The sequence below is a fragment of the Callorhinchus milii genome, unplaced genomic scaffold (assembly GCF_018977255.1).
Source record: "Callorhinchus milii isolate IMCB2004 unplaced genomic scaffold, IMCB_Cmil_1.0 Scaffold1, whole genome shotgun sequence".
Taxonomy (NCBI): Eukaryota; Metazoa; Chordata; class Chondrichthyes; order Chimaeriformes; family Callorhinchidae; genus Callorhinchus; species Callorhinchus milii.
This window is the reverse complement of record NW_024704742.1, coordinates 41,726,795-41,751,949: the sequence shown is the minus strand read 5'-3', so window position 1 is coordinate 41,751,949 and position 25,155 is coordinate 41,726,795.

Below are 25,155 nucleotides of genomic sequence, written 5' to 3'. Positions count from 1 at the left end.
CTGTTATGTATATAAGCTTGTAAAAGGACTGAAGTCAGCACTGAGAACATGGGCAGAGCTAAACTAGAAGTTAGAATCATCCAAAATGTCAGTGTCATGTCGGATAAGAGAAAGGCATATTTGAGTTTATTGCAGTGGAAATAGTAAAAAAAATCCTGAAAAGTTGTTTCTTCTTTGTGTTTGATATAGTTCTTTGTCACATTGAAACACTTCATGGGCTTTTATGTAGTGACTTTGTCAATTTCGTCACAGCAATATTCCACAAGCAACAACAAGATTACATTTGTATAGCGCCTCTCACGTCGGGAGGATGTCCCAAACAGGACATATTGTGAATAATCAAATGCCTGAAGCATTGTTGTCCAGGATGCCGAGAGAAACTCCATTTTTTTTCAAATAGTGCCATGGAACCTTTAATGTATGACTATTTATGCAGATTCAGATCCACGATTTGAAATAAGAAAGGAAGAAAAGACACAGAAAGATTGGCCAAAATTCTGATCTGTTTATATATTAATGACTTGGATTCGAAGTGCATGATTTGCAGATAAAACCAAATTGGGAGAACTGTGGAATTCAATAAGGCAGCAAAGATCTTTCAAAGAAAGCTTGATAGGGTACACACATGGGCTGATAACCGGAAAATGAATTTTAATACAAATGAATGCAAAGTACTACATATAGAAAGTAAGAATAGGAGATGCATGTACTCCATGGATGGGATACAACTCGCCAAGGGGGAAGCTGAAAGAGATCTTGGGGTGTCAGTTGACTCATCGTTTACGTCATGTTTACATTGCCAGAGTTGCTCCTGATATGTCTTGTTGGCCCTTATGGCTGCTGGTTCCAAACCTCTGATCCTCTAACCTGGGGTGGTCCAATCGTTTGGCTACTGAAGGCCGGATGCCCGATTTGAGAAGCATCAATGAGCCGCATAAGCAATATTTTTGTGTTTCCCTTCCAGAATCATAACATTTACAGGTTATGGAGGGAGCAGGTGGGCCAGATGAAATGGATATGGCCCGCGGGCCACCAGTTGGACCATCCTGCTCTAGCCAGCAAAAAAGGAAATTGAAATCTAGTCACAATGCAGGACTTAATGCTTCATCAACGAACATCACCACCCCGCTTAAGAAGAGATTTAAAGAAGGGAGAGAGTGTGAGCTGGGGGTAAATGTTACCTGTGGAGGGAAGGAAACTTGAGTTCATTCGTGGCAATATGGAGATGGAAAATATTCTGCAGATTTTGTTTTATTATCTTTGGAACATCAAAGAGTATTCATGTAGAATTTCCCCAGGATGTACATTGACAAGGCAAATTTTGCATTGGTGCAGGAACAGATGGCTGAGTGGTATTTTCCCCCTCCGTACTTTCTTAATTGTTTTATTTTCTAGACCAGGATTCACAAGATCACAAGAGAAGTATGGTTGAAGAAGGGTCTTTGGCCTATTTGTTCCAGTCCTTTGAGAATACCCATCCTCCCATCTTCCCATTAGAGCAGCAAACTGTTTTGTAAATGAGTCCACCACTCTGGCCTCAAACTAATGTCCTAGAAACTCGTTCCAGCTGTGTAAAGAAATACTTCCTGTGCCCTCTTGTCCATTCCTCAAATAATGGTCCTTCAGCACCAACAGAGCCAAGTTCAGCCATTGACAGTGAGCAATGGGCAGCAGGTGATCCAGGGAGTCCAGCATAAGTAATAACATGTATGTTTCCACTTCTGGCCTTGGGAACACAGAAAAGATGGGATGTCTGTTGAGGAAATAAGCTATTTCACCATGACATTTTAATTTATATGTATCTTTTTGAAATTTACATGTTTTTCAGAGCCTTCTCCTCCAGTATTCATTTAGAGCTGTAGCATATAAATCAAATGGTCGTACTCCTTCAGCATGTAGCTTAGAATAAATGGAGCCACTCTATAAGCGTAAAAGACAGCAGGGCATAAGTAAAAAAAACTTTTAGACTGTTCACCAGTTGAAACTGGTCTAGCAGAGCTAATTCAGAGATTGGTCCACCACTGTCATGTATTTGTCTTCACTTGAAAAGCAGTAACATGACAGTACACACAGATAAGAATTGCTTCAGGCAAGTTATACCTTTGCATAACTCCAAGAGTCAGTTTAAGGCCATTCATAGAAAAAAAATGAGCAATGCAGCTCTCTGCCCAGATTCCTTGTGGCCACACCCTTGTACAACTCCAGGTGCATGCAAGTCTGGCCTCTGCATTACTGGAGAGAGGAGTCTGACCTTCAAGTCAACTTTCTTTTGCAGTTGCTGTCATTACAAATTATAATTTGGGATCCTACATCTCTAAGCTATTATGAAAAACAGTTACCAGGGCTTGTTAATGAAAAAGATAAGAAATCAGATTATGGTTAAAGCGATAAAATAAATTATTATTTTGCCCACAAAATACACAGTCATTTCACTTTACAGTAAATCCTGTGAAGCATTTTAAGATGTCCGCCTGACATTGAATCGAAGGCGCTATACCAAATGTAAGGATTACTATTATTGATTATTTTATTTTGTACTTTTTTCTCCAAAGGTGGATAACTGTTCCACCTTTTGGTTGAAAGCTGTTGCTGTTGACCATTAATACATTTAATGACATTTCTATCCTGTATAGGCTCGCAGCTATTCATGAGATAGAGAACTTGTCAGGTATAATTCTGTAGCATGAGCGTAAACTGTTTAACGCCATATTTTGAAGTGGAATATCAGCTGGAAGTTCCATTTATGAATGTTTCTAGTTAATGACCCCAACAGGAATAGGTATTGCAGTTTCATAGAATTATACAGCACAGAAGGAAGTCATTCGGCCCATTGTGTCTGTGTCGGCTCTTTGAAAAGAACTATCCAAATCAATCCCACTCCCCCACTCTCTTTCCATAGCCTTGCAAACTTGTCTTCCCAAATAATTATCCATTTCTCTCTTAAATGTTGTTATCAAATTGGCTTCCACCACCCTTTCAGGCAGTGCATTCCAGATCCGAACAACTCACTGTGTGCAACAATTTCTCCTCACCTCCCCTCTGTTTCTTTTAACAATTGTTTAAATTGATGTCCTCGGGTTACCAACCCACCCACCCGTGGAAATAATTTCTTGTTCACCCTATCAAATCCCCTCATAATTTTGAAAACTTCCATTAAGTCTCCTTTTAACCTTCTCTACTCCCAGGAGAATAATCCTAGTTTCTCTAGCCTCTCCTCATAACTGAAATACTTCAATCCTGGTATCATTCTGATAAATCTCCTTTGCACTCTCTCCAATGCCTTGGCAACCTTCCTAAAGTGTGGGGCCCAGAACTGAACACAGTACTCTAGCTGAGGTGTTTTATGAACCCTACAGGAATAGTTTCTTCAATACCAAATTATAGAAGAAAAAGGATTAATTGACCAAGCTGTTGGCGCTACTGCAGCCCACTCCTTCACTGTCCCATCATCAATTAGTAAATTATCTGTTCTCTGTGAAATGCTCAGTGATGTGGAACAGTTTAGTAGTTTTTACATTTAATTATACTGTGTATAATGGTTTATTGCTATGTTATTGGATATCTTTTAGTGCAAGTTGATTTAAACTTAATTTGGAATATTTGCTCTGTATCAGTGTATATTTTCACCTCTCAACTGTACTCATTACTGAAATTCATTTCCACTTTTGCTGATTATGGAGTGAAAATGTGATGTTTCATAACAAATTCAATGTGAGAGTTATCACATCAAACCCAATAGGAAACATCATAATTTTCACACCCCCTCCTCCCCGCCCCCACCCCCCACCCCACAGTGTTACACTATCTACTGTGTTAAAAAGATCAGGTCAACAGAACCTTGATGGGAATATACCCTCAGCAGACAATGTGTTTCTGTCTTGCATAAAGAGCATAAAGGAGAGATATTAATATTCTGGAAGATATTACCACAAAGTCAGTTTTAAACCAATGTTAATTATATGACTATTTTTCACTGTCTGTGAAGAGCCATTCACAATAGATTTTGAAACAATGGGGGAAATGAAGGGTAAGCGCATTTTTGGCTCGGAATTCAACTTGGGTAACAGAGGCCTGCAGTCATTGCCTTTACTTTACAACTGCTAGGACTAAACCATTGTATTCTAAACAAATAAACAGTTTCAATGGAAATAACTAATGAACTTGGTAAAGTCTTGGCAATATGCTCAAATCACTTGAATGCTTTACATTTTCTTTGAACTAACAGTGGTTTCTCTGGCAAATACTGAGAGATACTGGAGACCAGCAGCCATGAGCACTCATTGGACCTGAACAAATATGTGAACAATGGAGGAAAGTATGAGAATGCATCTAAATCCATGATGTGTAATAAGCCTTTACTTTGCGTAAGACTGATTACGGAATGAGTCAAAATATTTTGGCAAAGTGGGAGCCCACACACACATATAAATGTCATCAAAGTTGTTATATTACAGATATTCTGGCAACCACATCTGGCCTTGCAAATATATGTACGAGAATTGATTTCTAAAGCATGATTGCATCAGAAAAAAATCACAGAATATTATAAACACTGGTAATGTGGTGAGATTTCTCAACTACTTAATTTAATAGCATTTGCTATATTCTTGCTCATAAAATGCTGCTTAGGTGTGCTTTCAATCCTCTGTGTAGAAAGGTTCTCTTAATTCACATTAACAATTGGGCACAGACAATAATGTCAACTTTATCGCAGCTCAATTCTGTTTGATTGAGATAAAATTCTTTAACAAAGTGTTTTTTCTCCAACTCCAACAAAGCAATTGTACAAATATTTTAAAGGCTTACCTATATAATCTGCGCTGTACCGGTTTCTATTGATTAGGCTCTATATAAGAACCTACACAGTTAATTCTACATGTATTCATAAAAATACAAACTTGAACCACTTTGATATTTTGTCCCTTCCTGAAGGAACATTTGCTCATTTAAGTACTTTTAAAAATGTGTTTTCTCTTCCCATTTCTTATAGTCATATAAATGACCAATAGGATGAGTAGACACTGCTCCCAAGCTCCCAGTGACACTTTGGCATAGCTGTAAAGGAGTGTGGAGGAATGTACCTGCATTGGCTTTTAGCTTGTCTGCCCCACTTTCTGAACTCCATTCCAGATTCCCCCCGACTCACTCACTATCTCACCTCATTCAAGGTCCATCTCAATACCTATCTCTTCCACCATATTTTTGGACATATTTCCCCTCCCTATCCCCTGTCGATTCCCACCTCCAGCCTATGTGCCAAGCCAGGATTGCTAAGCGCCTGGGATATCCTCCTGACACGAATCGGGCTATCTAAATGTAAATTTAAATATCTAAATTGTACTGTTGCCCCCCTTTTCTCAGCTGTTCCAGGCCTTCCTCTGCATCTCTTGACTCATTCGCCTTGAGCCATTACCTCTGGAATCTCTGGTCAAACCCACCCTGCCTCAAACCCACCATCCTCCCCCTGCACCCTTATCTTTCTTTAAATACCACTTCAAGATCTATCTCTTCAACCACACCTATAATCACCTTCCCTTGCTCAGAGTCCAACTTCATCACAAACGACTGTTTGTGGGACACTGTTGTGCGCAACTGGCTGCAGCGTTTCACCCACAAATATACAGTCAATTCATTTTACAGCATATTCTGTGAAGCGCTTTGAGACGTCTAGAAGATGTGAAAAGTGCTATATCAAATGCAAGAATTATTATTATTATTATTATTATTATCACCGTCCATCACCCCATCTTGGGGAGTAAAGGGCCCTATATGAATGCAGGCTGTTGTTGTTTGATACTGTCTTCGACTTTGCGTCCATATTTATGGGAGACATCAGCCATCACTTGTATTTTATGCAGTATAAATTATTTAAAACCTATTTTACAACCAGCGAAGTACAGTCTATGTGCAAGCTTTGCAGAAACAGTGCATTGCCACATTTGAATAAAGATGAGTTTAAAGTTGGGTTTCTCAGTGTGTATCTCAGAACTATATGAGAGGCCTCTTTTTTAAACTCTCTTTATTTTGTTTCTGTTCAGCTTACTTCTAAAAAAACAATTAAGGGCTTTTGTTATCTCCTAATAATAATTTGTTCACTCAATCCACGGCTGTTTGTGGGACTCTGCTGCTTGCAATTGACTGCTGCGTTTCTCTCACAAAACATACAGTGAATTTACTTTACCGTATATTCGGTGTAGCGCTTTGAGACGTCTTGAAGATGTGATAAGGAGCTAAATCAAATACAAGGATTATTATTACTATTATATTACAAAGAACTTTAGAAAATTCTTCTTACAAGAACATTATTAGGTTTGTAAAGAGAGAATTGCATAATGGTGAGATAACATGATCCCCAATCATAACTGCCACTTTTGTATAACATTTAACTGAAAGAATTACAAAAAAACATGAAAACACATTGTATCAATGTGTGGTGCAATCTAAACTTTTCCAGATGTTCAACACGACATGGTTTAAAATGAGCTGTTGCAGAAGCTGACTCTTGTTTGCTTCAAGCACTGAACCTGCCTGAACACTCCCCAGAGCAACAATAATTTTACTTCAAATACAGCCAAGTGTGTTTTGTTTGTGAGTGAGAAATTCCAGGAGGACCCAAAAAAGCAGTAGCTTGGTGGCAAAGCTTCTAGGTTTCAATCCAGTATACAATCTAATTTATCTTGGTGTATATCAAAAGTTTGATACCAACCTCTGGAGGATCCTTACTTTTCAGCATTATTTTTCCAAAGATTAACAGTGCCTCTAGAGTCTGCATATTTCTGTTACCAAGTCAGGCTCCAACCTCTCTGATGGTTGTCTTTCTTTTCAATTCAGAGTATTATCATTTTGCTGACTGGCCTCTTTTGTATGATTATCTCCTATCCCATCTTCACACAAGAGTATTCAGGCTTGTTGGTGGGGAAATTATGTTTCTAATGTTGACACCGAGTCATTCTTTATCAGTAGCTCTGCCTGCCCTGCACGATAATAATAATAATCCTTGCATTTGATATAGCGCTTTTCACATCTTCGAGACGTCTCAAAGTACTTCACAGAATATATTGTAAAGTGAATTGACTGTACAGTTGTAGGCGAAACGTGGTGGCAGCCAATTCCGCACAAGCAGTGTCCCACAAACAGTCGTGGATTGAAGTGACCAATTTATTATTGTTTTGGAGTTTTTTTCTTGAGGGATTATTATTAGGGGTGTGGAGTAAGGAAGCTTGTCCAAGCTCTCATCCTGCCAGGAATCAAACCCAGGTCTCTCGCTTGCAAGGCGAGTGCTCTAACCACTGAGCTACAGCACTCCACAATACACAGTAGGCTGAGTCCTTCAGATGAGATACTAAACCGAGGTCCCATGTGCCTGTTCAGGTGGACGTTAAAGAGAAGGGAGTTTCTTCAGTTCTCCTGGCCAACAGTCCTTCAGATTAATGTGCCATTCACTTCAAGGCTCTTTGTGAGACATTGCTGTGCGCAAATTGGCTGCTACGTTTGCCTACAAACACAAAGTCATTACATCTAACAAGCATTTCTCTGTGACGTTTCAATATTAAAGTGTGCTATATGAAATGCAAGGATTCTTATTGTGCTCAGGTTCTCCAGCAATCCAGCCATTGCACAAGATGAGGAGATGATTTGAGGAGGAATGATCATTCTATATCTGCTTCCTTAATAAAGCTCTCTCGTTCCTCTCACTCATTTTAACAACCTTCTTCTGTCCCCACAACCCTCCAACACCCAGGCAATCTCATCCATAGTACTTGGACGATTACAACGACAACTTGCATTTGTACAGCATCCCTCACGCAGGGTAGCTTCCCAGAGAGCTTGATAGTGGTGGAGCACTGCCCCAAGCCAGGGAATGGTGACCGTAGGCATGGTCGAAGAGGAAAGTCTTCTCCACAATCCCCACAATATTGCAACACATTTTGTAATGAACTTCACGCATTAAAACAAATATCACCAAAGAGAAAGCTACAGGACTTGTGGAGTTCTGTAGCTCAGTGGTTAGAGCACTCGCCTCACAAGCAAGAGACTTGGGTTCAATTCGTGGCAGGGCAAAACCTTGGGCAAGTTTCCTTACTCCACACGCCTGATAATAATCCCTCAAGAAAAAAAATAATAAAATAATAATTTGGTCACTCAATTGGCTGCCGCGGTTTGCCCACAAATATACAGTCAATTCACTTTACAGTATATTCTGTGAAGCGCTGTGAGATGTCTAGAAGATGTGAAAAGCGCCGTATCAACTGCAAGGATTATTATAAATGCCTAATTACAGTATTGACAAAATTGTGCCAACGAACTGTCCAAAATCAGTTTTGAAGCAGGTAAACAACATTACTCACTTTAACAGTATGTATCCCATAGGGATCCGAATGGCAATATTGTATCATGTGAGCAGAAGGACTAATCAGGTCAGGCAGTTCAATGCATTGCATCCGTCGGGAAGGCAATAAGTAATAACGCCCAATCCCCATAATATTGCAACACATTTTGTAAGGAACTGCACACATAGAGTAATCCTTTCCCAATAGTTACTACCATGTCACATTGGAGACATCACCTATGAACTCTTTTGCTGGCTTAATGATCTTCTACTCAAAGACCCAAGAACGTAACATCTATTCTGGCCTGGTTTTCACTATCAGAATCTCAGGAAACTAACAACCCACAGGGAGCCAATGCCTAGTTTGAGATAGGAAACCTTCTCGCTAGGAAAACCCCAGATAGACAAGTGACAGGATATGGTCACAAGATTATAGGATTGGTTTGAATGAAAAATTCCCTTCTGTGACCTCCTGGATCCTACTATACCGACTTCTCCCTCATGTTCCCTATTCAATCCGTCCCACCATTAGTGGTCAAGCTTTCAACCATTCTGCCCCCATTCTCTGGAACACCATCCTGGAGCTCTCTACCTAGTCCTCTTCACTTCCAAAATTCGCCATCAGACCTATCTTTTTTACAACAACAACTTGCACTTATATAGTGCCTTCTACACAGGGTAGCATATCAGAGTAATTAACAGTGGTGGAGCTTGACTCTGAGCTGGGGGGATGACCTTAAGCACGGTCGAAAAGGAAGGTTTTCAGGCGGGACTTGAAATAAGGGGAGAGAGGGGGCAAGGCAGAGGGATTGATGGAGAGTGTTCCGCAATTTTGGGGCGTAGTGGCTGAATCCGTGACCTCCAATGGTGGAGGGGAGGGCGCAAGTGACTCTCAGGAGGCTGGTGCCAGTCGAGCGAATGTGTCGGGTGGTGGATTGGGGAGTGAGGAGGTCGGAGAGATAGGGAGGTGCCAGGGAATGAATGGATTTGAATACGAGAGTGAGGAAGTCGATGCGTTCAGTGATGGGGAGCCAGTGGAGCCTGGCCAGAACTTGTGAGATGGGGATACGGAGTTTGGTCCGGGTAAGTATACGGGTCCAGGTAGGTATACCACATTTTCAGCTACGTTTACCTCCCACCCCACACACAAACACATAGACACACATACCCATCAGCTCCTCTTTCCCACTTCAATCAGCCATACAAAGCAGTTTGAGACATCCTGTTGATGTGAAAGGTGTTATATAAATGTAAATTTAAATTGTTTGAAGGGAAACTCATGGAGATTAAATTAATTGGAGAAAAGATTGCGTGGGGATACGATCAAGTCTTTAAAAAGATGAAAGGCGTGGGACAATTTGGGGAATGCAGGTTATTTAAGTTGAACTGTGAGCAAAGAACTAAAGGATGTGAGTACAAAATTACAAGCCTCAAGCAAGATTGGAAATGAGAAGAATATTTTATCTTCACAGAGTAGGAGAAATGTGGAACAGGCTCACAGCAAAAGCATTGAAAGTGATATTGATTTAAAAGGAACTGTGTAAATATCTTGTTCGGGACATGTCTGAAAGTCATAGGGATAATTATGAATGGAGAAAATCAAACACCCTGTTAACATAATGGTTCTTGTGCTCCTGTAACAAAGGAAATATCATCCTTGGAAAGCAACCAGTTAGGGGATTGGGGAGAGATTGATGGTTGTTCTACTGTTCCGCTTGATTTGCTTTGAAAATTAGGAGAATCCCTCATGGATGTTGGTGGGACTTTGAGGTACAGAAACTGGCTGCTTCTTTCACGTACAAATAAACAGTCACTACACTTTACAGTAAAATACTGTGAAGTGTTTTGAGTCGTGATAAGGTACAATATTAAATGCAAGAATTATTATTATGTAGTATTGGGGGTTGCAGAGTTTGTTGTTATGTTACTGCATGGAGCATGTCCTGTATAACATAAGCTATTTTGTTTACTTTAATTTGCATAATATTCTGGGATTTATAGTTGGAAAGACATTCAAATTTTACAGACAAAATTAGCAGACGTCCAGACAGTGATCTGAATGGGACTTGAGTGACAGAGAACTGGACCAGGGAAGTAACAAAGAGAGAGCAACACAAAGACAAAGAAACAGTTGGAGAGAAACCAAGACATAAGAGAACCTGCTGGTAAGGGAAAGTAGCAGAGACTATTCAATATGACATTGAGTGAGACAGGAAGGAAGAGAGTGGAGAGAAAAGTGGATAAAGTCGGATCTCTTATATCTCATTTCCCTTCTTTCTCTTTCCAATCTTTTCAAACAGATAACATCTTAATAATAATAATCCTTGCATTTGATATAACGCCCTATCACGTAGTTGAAATGTCTCAAAACGCTTCACAGAATATATTGTAAAGTGGATTAACTGGGTATTGTATACTTTAAGTATATTAATAGATACAAAAATGCCATTGCAGACTTTCAAGAGCTAAACTAATGTCCTGGTTGATCACTGAATACTGTTACGAAGGAAAAAATAATGGACCCGAAAGTCCAAGCAGCCTTCCAACTAACGATTACACTGAGCAAAACTTTCACCTTAACTGCAAACATGCAAGTGCAGGGGTCAAGAAATCACAAAAGCAAAAAAATCATTTACAGTGAGGGGGCCTTTGGTGAGAATTTTAAATTGCATTTAATGTCATTGCAATTTTAATATGATGAATAACTAACAAAGCGAGACAGAATTCATTGACGGTGATGTATACTTACTAAGTATTTCCGCTAAATGTTGTCACATCAGTTCATAGGAATGTGTCTGTTACATATATGCACACTATCTCATAGGACCAGACAGAACCGATGAAAACAACAGGAAGGGTAAGCGGAGAGTTACTGCTCATGCTCTGTCAATATTGCCCATTTTCCTAGATAATGCATTGCAAATGGGGAGCGGTGGTATACAAAATAGGTCAGTTGGCAATAACAACTTAGATCAATAGCAATCATTGTTACTGTCTGGCATTCCCATTACTGACTGACCTATTTTGTTCAGCCCAATTCTTCACATGAACCATTTTAACTTGTCAACACATTGCATCAATATAAAGTCAGCCCATCTTGTGACAGTTCCTAATCAGCCTTTTCTCAGAACACTTTGCTGCAAACTCATTGTAAAATATTTAGCAGCATTGTCGATGCTAAATGTTGGCTTGTTATAATAACAATCCTTGCATTTGATATAGCCCTTTATCACATCTTTGTAAAGTCTCAATGCACTTCACAGAATATAAGGTGAAGTGAATTAACTGTATTTTGTGGGCGAAACACGGCAGCCAATTGCGCACAGCTGTGTCCGACAAACTGTCGTGGATTGAGTGACCAAATTATTATTGGTTATTTTTAAGGAATTACTACCTCTGTAAAAGCGAACCTCTAATCAACTAACAACTGGGGTCCTACTTACTGTTAGGTAAATAGGGGCGTGTGGAGTAAGGAAACTTGTCCAATGTTTCGTCCTGCCAGGAATCGAACCCAGGTCCTCTTGTTTGCAAGGCAAATGCTCTAACCACTAAGATACTGGATGCCAATTGTTATTAGATGCATACAGCATTTGTAAAACGATTGAATTGCAACAGTAAACAGACAGAATAAATATAAAACACCAATTCTTAGTTTAAATGTTGCCATAAAACGTGAATTCAAGGCAAAACCTCTGCGAGGCAAATTTTCTAAATAGTTTCAGATCCAAGTGGAATATTTTGTGAAGCTTCAAATGCAGCCTTGTTTCTCTGGTGTGTGATATGTTAAACACTTGCTTATGCTCTCCTTGCTTTTGCAGAAGTATTCCCGACGGAAGTTTATTTCATTATTATTGGATGCTAATGTGCTCAGACTGTTGCCCGAGTAACTTTGAAGAACAACTGGAGAAAAAAAACCTTACAACCATATCAATCTAAGGTAAATGGTCCCACAAGTATACAGAGTGAGTCTATAAACCAGGGTACTTGTTCAAATCGCATGAGACAAGAAAATGACTTTTGAAAATGCAGAAATTCTTAAACCCCAAATTTCAAAACATTTGATGTTCTCATTCATACCAATGTGAGACTTCTATTGAGATAAGTCATTCTACTTATTCTCAGCAGGTTATCATTTGATTTTTATACATTGTCAGTATTGAACTTCTATGTGTCCTGAATATAGTCACAATACAATCTCATACTATACAATAACCTTCAGATAATCTGAAGCAGCTTTTTATAACAATTTAAAGGAAACTGCAAGATTTGTAACGTAATATCTAAGTTGAGTGTGCATACAATACATAAAATGACAATATATGTGATTGTAGATATTTAACATATTTAGCATAAATAATATAAATATATTGATGAAAATAATTAACATCGCAAATATATTAGCTATTTTCTATATTCTCCCCAAAAATGCTTTAAATATTGTAAGGATAAAGATGCAATTGCACACTTCAAAAGATGTTATATTGAAGGGATGGGTCATGTCCATCCCTATGTGGTTTGGTGCCTCTGGACTGAAGGGTATTGTCATCCAAAAGACACTGACCTGCTCTCACTTCTCAAATACTTGCCTGTCTTGGGGCACATACTTCCCAGCATTTTTGTTTTGCAGCTGGGTGTCTGACACATGTGGAAACCCATCACCATGCTTAAGAATATCCAAACCAAACTGACCATTTCATGTATTTGTACCTACACATGGAAATGTCTATGTCTGTTTTGAAATGTGCACTCTCTCTCCATGTAGCGATACAAAGGAATTAGCTTCATCTAATTTCAGGAGGTATTAGGCACAGTTGGCAAGATTCAAAGACTTGGGGAACCTGGAGTGTTTGTTGTGATATGACTGGAGTTTAGAGTTTATACCCTTCAAACTGCATAGCTTGCCATTGATGGTATAGACTGGCGAGCTTTCCTACTGCTTGTCTAGAATGGACTACCCGGTAAGGCGTTGGTTTATAGGGTTAACACCCCTCCGCTCAGCCGGCTCCGGCCTGCTCCACGTCCCTCGCCCACCATTGGCGGGAGAGCCTTCAGCCACTCTGCCCCAACCACTGGAATTCCATCCCCCAATCACTCAGCCTCACCCCCTCCTTAGCCTCCTTCAAGTCCCGCCTCAAAATCCTCCTCTTCAACCATGCCATCCGCCACCCCCCTTCCCCTCCCCTCCCTTCTCTCCCTCTGACCCCAGCTCGGGTCTGAAATGCTGTATCCTATCCAGTACCTTGGGAACACCTCCCGACGTGAAAGGCACTATACAAATGTAATCTTGCTGTTGTTGTTATCCACTCTTTCAGTCATAGCAGTCATACAAAGATTATTTATGCATCTGACTAATGGAATCCAGTGATGACCAGAGAATAGCTGTAAATTGGTAAGGTTAAATAGAATTCCTGGTGCTGTGTTAGAAACAGACAATCCTGAAAATGTACAGCAGGTTAGTCACCATCTGAGAGGGAATGATAGGTTATTACTTTGTGTATGTTTTTTCATTGGAACTGAAATAATGGGCTCGAGAAGCCTCTTTGTAGGATGGAGAAGGGGAGGCAAGACCAGTCCTGATTAAAAATATATTAGGGGGAAGTTAAGAAAAAGCAACAAGAAAATTACATTTGTATTGCGCCTTTCACGTTGGGAGGACATCCCAGGGTGCTGGACAGTCAGAGTTTCAGACCTGAGCTGGGGGTTGGGATTGGGGAGGGTGGAGGGCAGCGGGGGAAGCAAGGTGAATGAAAGCACGGAAAACTTATGGTAGAGCAAAGAGAGATAAATGAAATCAGGATTATTTTTGTTACTCAGAGTCGAGGATACTTCCTCAAAGGATTGTTAATACAGAATTAGTGGGAGTATGTAAGAGGGAAGTGGAGAAATATTTGTCTAGACAGTGTATCATAGGGCATGGACAAAAGGAGGGTAAATGAGTTACAGATCAGCCATGATCCAAGAAAATGCCAGATCAGGCTCGATGGGCTCAATCTAATCGTCTACTCCTGTTCCTATGTTCTTAATTCTGTCAAAAACAGGAAAGAGGTGAGAAAATTAATCAAGGGGGAATAATTAACACAAGCAACACATCAAGGAATGCTGCAAACTTCATGCCTTAAATTTTTGTCTGCAATAACTGACCTGTGTAATCCAACACAGCTTATTCTGCTGCTTCCAAGGCCATCGGCATCTTGGGGTTTCACCCTCATAGCTATTGACGGTCTGCCATTATTGACGGTCTGCCATTATTCAAGCAAATTAACGGGGAAAAAAAATTATATGAGAAACCAACTACTTTTTGTCAGTTTCCTGGTGTGCGGTCTTGAAATGCTATTTTTAGGTGGTTGATTCTCACAACCTCTATCTGCAGGAAATGAGAAATAACCGGATCAGAATTTCACCTATCTGGACCCCAAACCAATTCCCCTCCCAATATTAACAATAATAATCCTTTCATTTGATTTACCACCTCATCACACTGCAGAGATGTCTCAAAGCACTTCACAGAATATATTGTAAAGTGGATTGACTGTGTATTTTGCAGGCGAAATGCATCCTTTTAATCTTACAAGCTCTGCAAATACTATCACTGATATGTCCACTTGGGTTCAAAGTGCAAGAAGGGTTTTAGGAAAAGGGACATACCAAAAAAATAGAAAGGACGGGTGTTTGTGCAAATGTTCTCTGTTGCTTAGGTACTGACGATATTGGAGTATAGTAAATGAAGAATTGATTTGACTATTTTATTGCACTTAAATTAGCAATGCTGGGATATTAACTACAGTAACTACTCATCTGAAGTGATCTATCATTCATCTTGATGTCTAACCTCTGAGAAAGTTCAAAGGGCAGGATAAAGCTGTGCGGCACATTAGGTATGCCATTCAATATAATTATGCTGCTCTGTTAGACACAGTTTAATTAACTGTGGATTTAGGATTAATTGAAACCATTACGGCTTCACTGACTTATTGCTGTGGTTTAATCATAAACGTATAAAATGCGGGGGGGAATACTTTTCATTGTATTTTTGTTCTAAAAAAAATCTTACAAGAATGCTAATCTCTATTAATTAAAAGTTTATATTTACAAACATAGATATTTCAAGGTCCTTATTTATTATTTTAAAATGCATCAATTATACTATATTCAGGTAAGATAAAAAGGAAAAAGATTTTTTTTAAGTGGAATAAAACAATTTAATATATTGATGTCCTATTCTTCTGAAACCTGCAATACTATAGAATTCATATTCATTAAGCCAGGAAGATGTCCCAAAACCCTTCAAATAGATAACTGTATCTAAATTGGTAGATGGTGGGAGGATCTGAGGAGAGGTGGGGAGGTGAAGAGAAAGATGACCAAAAGCAGTTGAAAAGGTAGGTTAAGGTGGGCTTCAAAAGAGAGGGGGGAGGCCTGAGGTGGAGGGACTGTGGAATGGAGTTCCAGAGAACACGGTAGAATGGCTGAAAGCTACGAGATGTTCTGCAAAAATAGTAATAATAATAATCTTTGCATTTGATATATGCAGGTCTTGTGAAACAAGTGCTCCAACCATTAAGTTACAGGATTCCATATATTAAAAATTATATGTTTAATATTTAGGATATAAATCCATCAAAAAAGGTGTGAATAGAGAAATATTGTAAGAAAATATTATTTTCTGAATAATTTCAGCCATTAAAATGTATGTATTGGTCAATAAAATGCCTTAGCTCCCCATATGTACATAGCAGCAAAAAATTCACGTGTATAGTGCCTCTCATGTCAGGGGGACATCCCAAAGCGCTGGACTCTCAGGGATTTCAACCCAAGCAGGGGGTTGGGATCAGGGGGAGTGGAGGATAGAGAGGGTAGGGGTAGGTAGATAGCCTCAGGTGCGGTCGAAGAGGAGGGTCTTGAGACGTGCCTTAAAGACAGTAAGGGAGGGAGCAAGGCGAAGGGACTGCGAGATGGGGTTCCAAAGGGTGGGGCAGAGAGGCTGAAGGCCCGACGGCCAGTGGTGTGGCGGGGCGGTCGGGGGACATGGAGCAGGCTTGAGCCTGCTGAGCAGAGAAGTTGATATGAGGTCAGTAGATCACAGAGGTAGGAAGGAACAAGGCCGTGGATTGCCTTGAAGGTGAAGACGATGTTTTTGAATTCTGTCCTCTGGGGGATGAGGAGCCAGTGGAGCTGGTCGGGGTGATGGAGTCACAGAAATTAGTGCAGGAGAGGACATGAGCTGCAGAGTTCTGGATGATCTGCAGCTTGTGGAGGGAAGAGTCGGGAAGGCCATCAAGCAGGGAGTTGGCGTAGTCAAGCATGGATGTGAGAAATGCATGTAAACACACAATAGACATTTGGAAATAGAACAGAAAGATTACAGACTTTGAGCTACTGAAATGATGAGTCCAGGTATTCCACAATACATCAATAAAGGAGATTTTTACCAAACTTCATGCAGACAATTTAAAAAATGATGAAAAATATTAATTGAACACATGAAAAATTAGATCTGTGTGATGGTTTTACGGATATAAATTTAGACTGTCAAAATGATTCTTAATTTGTACAAGGTTTCCAGATAAGAATTTTATAAAACTATTTTGTAACAGTAAACCAAATCCTCATTCCGCTAATAATGTGATTCATGGCAATTATAACAAAATTAACCTTTTGTACCTGGACTGTAATACACTACAATACAATTTTATGTTTAATAGAACTGGCTGGAGAACAGAGGTGGGAGGAGTGGCAAAATATGCCCGAAAGCATAGTCAAAGAGGTATGAGGCTTGAGACGGACCTTGAATGAGGTGAAGGGAGGCAGAGAAAGAGTTGGAGGGACTTCAGGATGCACTGTTAGACTAATCTTTCTGAGTATGATGTTTGGTGTGAAATTTCACTGGGTCTAGATTTAGATCACAAGATTGGTTTAGACGAAGAGGCCTATCAGTCCATCTGATCTCATCCTACCCCTCCCCTTCACAAAACTTTTTAAAGAGTCCAGTGTCCTGGCCACCTATTCCAATCTTTATTTATTATTTATGCAGCATTTCAGAAGTTTCTGAATTTGCCAAATTGTTGAATTCAGTCTTAACTTTGAATCAGTTTTTCTGTATTTCTTAAAAGAACTTGCAAAATAACAGCTTGAAAGTTAAATGGATCTGCTGAACACTGCACTGGAATCATACTGTTCATTCGCCCACAAGTCACTACACTTTACATGTATTCTGTGAAGTACTTTGGGATGTCCTCCCAATGTGAATGACGTTATATCAAATGTAAGGATTATTATTTATTATGACTTTTATGCACATAAAAAATGTGATTAGATATTTTTGTTATTCAGCTAATGTTGGCTCTTCTTTTTGATTTTTTCTTCACTGTTTGCACACATCTTGATGTCTTGGGACGTTGTTTCACATTTTGATAGCACAGTGCTTACAGCACATTGTACACTCAGTTTGTGGCCGCAAATGTTCTTGGCACAATAACAATAATCCTTGCATTTCATATAGCGCTTTTCACAATGCGTCTTTAAGGGCTGAAGCTAATCTTTGTTGTGGGGCCCAGAGTAAGGTTAGGTTGTGTGCACGGGGAGCGGAGTGGGGGGTGAAACAGACATGGGATTTTGCCCACCTTGACTAAGGGTCTAATTGCCTAGGGGTCACTATCCCTGTCTGGCTGTCTGACTGTGGTCAGTTCACTAGTGTTGATTTATTTCCTGCAGTGGTCTGGTTGGTTGGGGTAGTTAGCACTGACTTGTTCTTCAGGAAGGGGCCCAAACTGCCTGATATTTCCCAGTTCCTGGTTGCTGTCAAACATCACTTGTCTGACTGGAATATGCTCTGTAAGTATTTCAGTTTTATATCTGGGAGGTGGTTGTGGTCCAACACATTGGAGAGATGCATTTCTTGCCTCCAGTACTGAGAGAATTAGGCCAATAGGCCAACCTGCACTTGTTTCTTTGATGGGCAGCTCCATCAAGCTGGGACTGTGAGGCCAGTTTTAGCATTTGAAATCTCCTACAGACTGTAATCAGAAAAAACAGAACACATATTTACAAAACAAAACAAATTCTATTAAATAATAACCATAAATGCAGTTGAAGCAAAATCCATAATGGCTTTTAAATGGGAATTAGACACTTTTGAGAAAGAAACATTAAGGGATTTCAGGTCAGGGAAGTGGACTGCGTGAGGAGCTGTTTCAACTTCAACAAACAACAATATTACATTTATACAATGGCTTTCACGCAGGAAGGGCATTTCAGAGTATAGGTGCAGGCACACCTGCTGAATGACCTGCTTCTGGGCTATAAATTGATTGATTTTTTTTGTGGGAGAGGACTCATCTGGCACTGCCTTTCCAGCCCATTTAGCTCTAGTTTATGAGATTTGCAGTAGGATATTTAAATTGCTAATCCTGTAGCTAACTGGGCACGTTTCAGACTAAGCCTCTGGAACTCTGTTTAGATGCCAATAGCACCTGCTAAATCAGTGAAGCCAGATTGTGGCCAGAGGGCTTCTGCTGGCACGAGCTCCAGCATGAATTGGCATTCCAGAGGGTCGGTGTAAGACATGTCCAGGTGCTTGCAGAATCTGCTATTTACAAATCATTTTACAAATCTTACAAAGTCATCCAAATTGTGGATGAAATGTGGATAAAGTATGAAGCAATAATGTCGCTTAAAGCTATTAAGAGAAAATGCTATGTATGTCAGTGAGTATTACAATTAACAAAAAGATTAGTGGAATACTGATTTTTTCCACATTACTCTGGCAGCAATGATGTTCACCTTTAATTATTGGATTATCTGGTAAGTCAGTGCAAACACTGCAGATGGATTTTGCACACGTTATGATGCCATTGCAATCTACCTGACTGTATGAAAACATTAGATTCTCATTACGAAAAGCAAGATAACGCTAATGACTCAGATAAGAAATGTTATTAACCCTGAAAGGTTGAGTTCAGTCAACTAATTGTCTGAAGATAACTCTTTCACAGCAATCTTAACAAATCAAAGTACTAAAGTCAATCCACAGTCACTACGCTTTGCAATAAACCTTGCAAAGCATTTTGACATGTCCTGAAGATGTGAAAGGCCCTAATTCAAATGCAATGATTATTATTATTATTACTCTTTTACCAAATCTCAGGTACATTCAAAATGTTTCACAATCATTTATTTTGTTTGCCAAATGTCTGTGCAACTATTATAATGAGCTTTCACGCTTGTTGTCGGCAGTAATTCTGGCTCATGCTCATGGTGGCTGCTGTCAGACTGGCTCAGTTGTTAGCTCTCTTGCCTCTGAGTCCCCACGTCGAAACTTCAAATTCACAGTCAAGGCTGGTACTCCAATCCAGTGCTTGGGCTGAGCTGCAATACAGGAGGTGACATCCTTCAGATAAGACATTAAACTAAGGTTTCATCTGCCTGCTCAGCTGGATATTAAAGATCCCTATTCAAGTACTATTCAAAAAGAGAAGGGAGTTTCACTCAATGTCCTGACTAGCAATCCTCCAATTTAAATTGGAGGTCTGTGGGATATTCCTGTGTTGCAAATTGGCTGCCATATTTAAATACATAGTCACTGCACTTTAGAGTAAAATCCTATGAAGCACTTTGAGACTTTTTTCATGGAATACAGCACTATATCAAATGCAAAGATTACTATAGTACAGTACTAACAAAATATTCAGGCAATTCACTATGCAGTATATTTTGTGAAGCGCTTTGAGACGTCTCGAAGACGTGATAAGGTGCTATATCAAATACAGGGATTATTATTATTACATTACAAAGCCTTTATTAAAGAGCACAGCACCCTCGAGTAACTGGGAGATTCCTTCCCCTCAATATGACCACCAAGCTGCAGAGGAACTCAACTTTACACTCTCCAGTCCATGAGCGTTGATGTAAAGTTGATCGATGAGTGGATTGGGGTGTAAAGTTGTGCAAATCCAAGCCCATTCTCTGTCCAGGCAGCTGAAAAGTTTAGAACTTGCCTAAAAGAACCAATAAGCTGTAAAGGATGTGAAGAGGGTTAGAAACCCTGGGCCATTCTCAGCAGGTTCCCAATATTATTTGTATGCTCTCTGTCTACCTGTCTCACACTCAAGGAAGCAGGAGCCTAGTCCAGGACAGTTAGGGAAAAAAGAGGCCCAAGGACCAAGCCTTGAGGCTCAAAGCCCTACGCCAGCTTCTGTCCCCTCTCCTCAGATCAAGCTCCCAGTTGACTGCGAAATGTTTTGTGACCTCTTCATGACATGTAAGACTATATAAATGCAAATTGTTATTAAGTTTTGGCAGAGATCGGTACAGGGCATGAGTACTGAGCAGGGCGGAATTGTGCGCGGATGTGAAAAAGGTTACAGGCTACTGATCCAAAGGCCAGGTGCCTGCACCAATCTGACACTGTTAAGGGTAGAGATCATTGTCGGTCTGTGTTGGGAGTCACAGGAAGTTGCTAAGGTTTGGCCCCTCCGCTTCCATATGAACTGATTCTTGAACCTCTATGTATTCAAGAATGAGTCTGCCTCTATGTATGTCTACAATAATAATAATCTTTACATTTGAAATAGTACCTTATCACGTCTTCGAGACATCTCAAATCGCTTCACAGAATATACTGTAAAGTGAATTGACTATATTTTGTGGGTGAAATGTCTGTGTCTGCCTGGCTTGAATGAACCACAGTTAAGACTATTTAATGGAATAATTTGTTTAACAAAAAATCTGGGGTGCAAAATTTTTCATAACACATCCCATTGACAATTATTGAAACCGTTATGAAATGTCACATTTTTCAACCCCACTGTTCGCAAACAAAGTGATCGGGATTCGGTAAAGGGAAGAAACCACATCCTGTTTATTTCCCTGACATGGTCTCCTGCCTCACAGTTATTCACCCTTTTAAATCTGAACCACCTGCAGATGAAGGAGATAAGGGAATCAGAAATTCTTGTCGGAGGAAGAAGCCTTGAAGAAAAAACGGAGACTCGGGTTACTCACAAACAAAACAAGGCAGGATTGCCATCTGCATTAAATTACCACGATGAGCAGGAAATGTCAAACCTGAAGGTTATAGCAGATAAGGTGCATTAGCAAATCTACCCAAACCATTCCACATTCTGCACAAGCTGTGCCTTCAACTGATGTCTTCAGCAGGTTAATGTTACTGATGTGGAAATCAGCAGACTTTACAAGTTTAACATTTGATTCATTTCATTACAAATCAGGGAGAAAAAAAAATAATTTAAAACTCGTACATTAATTACCATCTGGAAATAAGGAGGCAAATTATTACTGTGTGCTGACAGGTTAACCTTAAAAATGATCGTCTAGTGATCAATTAATCATCAGTGGTACATTTATTTCTGACACATTCCTATGCACTAACCTCTTCTATCAACTGGCATTTTTCTTGCAGAACTAATAGAATAGCATTTAAAAATGCATAAAGACATAAAAATATTCTTTCTAAGATGAAGACCAAAGGAAGGATGTTTGTTGATCATCAATGATTTCTGAATAATTAAAGGGACAATATCATTAGAAAGATGTCCAGTTCAACTATATTGACTAGAATGGTAAACTGAGGTGTGTTTTTGTTTCGTCAGCCAAGTGTCTGACACGTACAGACACCCATCACAGTACTTAAGAGTATCCCTGTGTCTGGAATGCGCACTCTCTTCCTGGAGAGATGCAATCCGCTTACCTAAATCCAGAGAGTATTAGGCAAAGGTTGACAAAAAACAAGACTTGGGAACCCTAGGTTGTGCATTACGGTATCACTGAAGTTTAACCAGCTAAACTGGCAAAGGTTTGCTTTTGAGCACTGTTTGACAAGCTTCCTACTGATTGTCCATCTAGGACCACCCTCCTGTTAGGATTTGGCTTGCAGGGTTAACAGAAGCCAAGTGGGAAGAATCCCAGTCCCCAATGACTTGTCTGCCTCTCCAAGTCTTGCCGATGAGCCAGGCTGGCTGGTTTGAGCATATTTCGCCTGCAAAATTTGAATATATTTCGCCCACCCAGATATATTTTGTCCACAAAATATACATTTAATTCACTTTATGGTTTATTCTGTGAAGCATTTTGAGACGTCTCAAAGACGTGATAAGGTGCTATATCAAATGCAAGGATTATTATTATTATTTATTATAGCGTTCCCTTCATCTCTTGGCAACGTGGTCCTGAAGGATAGTGTACAAGCAAAGTTAGGTGTCTAGCGCAACCTCCAGATACTGGTATGAGTGAACACTTCAGGAGGATGACCCTTGCAATCTTTACCTCCAAGTTCGCTTCTTGAGCCGAGCAGTGACATAATACGGCACGTGGGTCACCCACCATCATACCTCATTGAGTGGCCCAGTGTTCAATGTGGTGAGTGCAGCACATGCGATCCCCAGGTGAGCTCACTAACAGGACACTTGCATGTGCAAATAGAAGCACCACAATATTTTTACAACTTTCAGCTTCTTCACGACTGCTTAAAGAGCTTACAGAAATCAGTAATCGAAAGAGGTTAAATTTCCCCTTGATTTACAAAGTTCTGCAATCTCAAACAAACAATCTCCACCTTAGTTTTTTGTTTGTCTTTCTTTCTCCACCCCCTTCTCTGCTTGTCCTCATAATCTGCTCCCTTCCAACATCCCCCAGTTCTGACGAAAGGTCATCGACCTGAAACGTTAACTCATTTTCCTCTCTCCATAAATGCTGCCTGATCTGCTGCGTGTTCGAAGCGACTTCTGTTTTATTTCAGGTTCCCAGCATCTGCAGTATTTTGTCTTTCGTTTATTTCTGAAATTTAGTCTTAATTTGGGAGCCTTTTTCATCTCTTTTTAAAAATTGAAAATGGGCTTCCATATTAAGGCAGAATTTGAGAATTTTCTACACTGATGGGCAATCTTAAAATTTAACAATCTCTTCTTACAAGCTGGGACCAGGTAGAATTTCAAGTCTTTAGTGTGTGTTGTAAAGCAAACTTGCCGTGCTGGTCAAAATTGCAGCACGTTAGCAGATTTCCAGAATAGAATCTCTCTGCCTCACAGATTCTCCCCATTGACCGATAGTGCCCCTTTAATGTAAAAAGAGAAGACTATTTTCTGTTCTGTCAGAACACCCACATCATGAGCCAAGGTTTAGCGATTTAAATGATGATTTTCTTACCACATGTGTTCTGTGAACTGTACAAATAATCTTCATGTTTCCACAATTGTCAAACCATCAGTTACAACAATTGAGACATCTGTACTTCTCATCTTTCAGTCTCTGCAACTACCACCCACCCACTTTGTCAGTGAAACCAAGGTGATAAAGTGTTTCTTTTTCCAAAATCAATATATTAATTTCAAAGCCTGCAACACAAAACATTGTCTCTTTAACTTTCTCTTTCTCCTTCATTGGGTCCCCACGACAAGTCCCATATCTTGGTAAAACAAGCTCCAGCAACTCTACTTATGCTGCACTGAAATCAGCCTGCAGGAGGCACAAACAGGCATTCCTCGCTCGTATTCTCCCCTCCTTCCATCTTCCCTTTGCTTGCCAATTCCCATAGTAGCACAGCTAAGATTGACCACGCAGCTGCTTAAGACAGCACACAGCGCTATTCCACTGCCATTAAAATCCAAGCATATAGAGCGGCACTGATCTTGTCATGGTTAGAGCAGAGAGTTCCTGATATGGAAACTTGAAGGTTCTAAATCCCGTTCTTGCTCCGAGTTTGCTATTCTCAGTGGCTTCATGACCCTCACTGCAAGGCTCACACATGAGCAATAGCCACTTGGGTGGATAGCCAATTGCACTCTGGAACACTGACGGAGTATATACCTCAGAGTGTGTCCTGTTGATCAGCGTTAGGAGGGCAGCGCTAAGGAGAGTTGGAGGTTCCTGGCATGGATCTGTAAGATCCTGACTGTTCTTTGCTCCCCCCTATTACGAACTCAGCATTAATGCTGACCGCACCTGCTGCCTTACCATTAGCAAGGCGCAACTGTGCAGAGTCCACCTCCTCCCAACGGAAGCATGAATTAAAATTCCACTGGTAAATCTGAGGATAATTAGCCAGTAAAATTTTTTTCGAAATACAAGTAATATTTTACAGCTGGCCATAAAGTTTTCACAAAGTATTTGTTAATCTACTTTTAAAAAAATCATTAAACCTGTCCAGCATACTGCTTCATAGATTTCCATTCTATTAACCCTCAAAGCAAAGGCAGGAGAACCAGTAAACACTGTTTTCCTTTCAAATACAATAGACCAAACATTGAGTGATAGGTAGATCACAAAACAGAGAACAATACGGCCCATTAAAGATTAGAATTCCCCATTGCTGTGTTTACTGCTATGTGCTCCCATTCAGCTGAGCAGGTGGGTCACTTGTGTGATGGACCAGTCCATCACACCCATCAGTAGCAATTCACCTCACAACAACAACAAATTGCATTTATATAGCACCTTTCAAGTGGGGAGAATGTCCCAAGGCAGTAGACAGTCAAGGGTTTGCACCCGAGCTGGCAGTTGGAATCAAGAGGTTTGGAAGAAAAGAGCATTGGGGGTAAGAATGGTCAAAGAGGAAGGTCTGCCAATAAAGCTGAGATTTGACTCGGATGAGGTTTATTCTTAACCAAGTTATAACCTCTTCATTGCTAATGCAATGATGATGCCGAGATGACCTGCAAAATACAGTCACTACACTTTAAGGTAAATCACAGTAGAGGCAGGATACTAGACTCATTTATAAAATAGCATGATACAGTGATGAGGGGATGGTGGGTGGGTGTGCTAGAGGGATGAGATTGGATGGGCCAAAGAGCCTTCTTCATCCAGACCAATAT